Source organism: Histoplasma capsulatum, genomic scaffold, assembly GCF_000149585.1.
Source record: "Histoplasma capsulatum NAm1 scaffold_8 genomic scaffold, whole genome shotgun sequence".
Classification (NCBI taxonomy): Eukaryota; Fungi; Ascomycota; class Eurotiomycetes; order Onygenales; family Ajellomycetaceae; genus Histoplasma; species Histoplasma mississippiense.
This window is the reverse complement of record NW_001813975.1, coordinates 535,745-538,484: the sequence shown is the minus strand read 5'-3', so window position 1 is coordinate 538,484 and position 2,740 is coordinate 535,745.

Below are 2,740 nucleotides of genomic sequence, written 5' to 3'. Positions count from 1 at the left end.
GCGCTCGAGCGTATCTCTGATAAAATGGCAGCTGCAAATGCATTCTTTGCATGCTCTCTGTGCGGCTGCGCCATGTATCTCTAAGACAGATTGTGTCACTTCTGGCTCTGGAGATAAGATTCATTTGCTGACAACTACTGAATTTTCAGTGCTCCGCCGCAGGCCTGCCTTGGGGGAATGTTCCCCTTTTAAATCAGATTTTATTGCATCTTACATGGCGTCCCACGCATACATTAGTTAAGTCATCTTGCCCAATGATGCCTATCAGGCATGCGCTGTTAAATTAAATGGGCAGTCACTTTCTCAGAGCTTTTTCTCACTTCAGGGTTGGCAAGGCTATGACAGTATTTTTACTTCTCTTGGTTTTTGACAATGGATAGTGGCTAATTGGATTAACCTGATCGATCAAGGAGCCGGATGATTGAGACTTCTGTCATGGTGACATTCTGAGAGGCAGAGCAAAAGATTTTCAAAATAAAAGATGTTTTTCTTTGAGAACAATTGGCTACCAGTATGTCATGACCCATACCTGGAAATAAGATAATCCGTTCTGGTCCTGTTGCACAGGAAGCAGGGGCATTTGATATCGCAATCTTTGTCATTGGTTTTTTAATGAGGCGCTGTTTAGGGGACTTGTACTAGAGTAATATGTAGACGGTTAGGTAGTTGCATTTCTCGTCGTCTATGAGCGGGGCAATTTTAGCGTCGTGCATTCACCGCCCAGGTTTGGCCAATTAGGGTCTGTTCGGTGACTAATAATAATAATATCCATTCAACCACTGAGGCAGAAGTCTTTCATCAACTAAATATTCTATTCTTGAATTCTATACTGCAAGCATATGCAATGCAGTGGTTGAACAGAAATTATTAAAGAAATACTCTTTTAATGAATTATCTACTTGATTTCAATAGCAAAATCTGTGAAGCAGAAGAATAGAATTGAAATGATGCTGTGAAAATTAACTTTCTGAATCAACATATTAACTTTGAACTGTTTAAACTCTACATCTCACATTTTATATCTTCACATTACCATGACTACTGCACCCACTTGCACCAACTTGACAATAACCTCATGTGTTTCAATATTGTATAAGAAAGCTATAACAATCATAGATAGAATTTTACATCTATCACTATATCAATTATATCAATCACCTCTGCAAATATTATGAATTGAATCTCTCATATAAATATGAAACAATCAAGAATATTTGATCTCTTTAAATGAAAAGTTACTGATTGAATCATTGTAATGTGACGGCGCCGAGGCGGTTGCTACTCGGCAGCGGCACAGAGGAGGATGGTATATAATGGGAAGCCTTATGGGTGGGCTTGATTATCTCGCTTGAACCGCGAACTCGTAGAATACTATACAAATACTGAACTACCAGAGGTACTCGGCACACTATGAATATTGTATGAGGACAGTGGTAACTCTGGTATCTTATTGTCAAAAGATAAAAGACGAATCGCTGGCTCCTGGAATAGAGAGCCAGCATCTAGCTATTCTATATAGACAACGGGCAGCCATCCTCCCCTCACTCTATAAGCGAGGGTAGCCGAAGCAACTCCGCAGTGGCGCTGCATTGATCTGCCAGAAGGAATCCAGACCCCGTATAGAAACAGGATTCTCATATCTCATCAATCGGATCCTCTTCTATTGCATCCGAATGATGTCATAGGGTGGTTGGAAACCGGTTCGGACACCTGCGTGACGTTATGGGATAGATGGGATTATCTGAGGGGAAGCGATGGGCCGTGTGGAGCCGTCACGGGGCCTTGGCACAACCAAGGGTGTGACAATGCCCTCCCCTTTAAAGGCATAGTCCCGATGCCTCAAGATTACCGGATTGGGAATTATCTTTGTTGTGTAGCAACGGTTGCCAACCGCTTTGGCAGCGCGCGCGCTGCGCGGCATAAAGGAATGGGTGAGTCTTATTCGACGTGATTCTTCTGCTGAATGCGCAGTCCTTCTTCTTCTTCCCATCACTGTCATATCCAAACGTTCAGTAAGTGGATTATCGATTTGAAATGTGGAAACATGGCTAACAAGGGGCTTGCAGATCTTCGTCTTTGTTCCTGTCCTGTGTATGGAATTTCTTGCAAAAGTAGTGCATGGGAACGTCGTCCTTGGAAGACAGTAAGGGGGCTTATTCTGATGTTTTCTAGTGGGTAAAAAACGTCTACGTGGTGCAGCTGCGGCCTCTGTCGCGGCCAAAAGGGCCAGGTTGGAGGCGGAGGCGGAGACACCTAGCAGCTGTGGGGGTTCTGCTCCTCCCCCCCTGCCGCTGTCACACCGCCCCCCCCCGCCAATCAACAGGGCGATGTATGACCCCGCATGGTCGTTCGGAGAGGACCTCAGGGAGAGCTTGGTTCCGGGGACAGCGGCTCAAATGAGTCCAGTCCGTAGTTCCCCTCTTGCACAACGCCCGAGCCCTGCTCACTGCGCCTGTGGGTCGGGTCCTCCCGGTTCCATTTGTTTCTCCTTGTGGGGAAACCCCGGTGATGATTCTGGTTGGCCGCACTACATGCCTATACTGCCTCAAAATGCTTCGAGAAACGTGGATACACTGCATCCTCCCCCCTCCTCATCTGCTCTGAATGCCGTACGCGATAAAGAACCAACACCAGTCTCATTGCTCTGCTGTCCCCTCCTGTAACTGCTCCTCTTCCAGCTCTGATGAGGATCATCTGTGGCTACTTACTACACGGCCACAATATGCGGTCCCCAAATCCG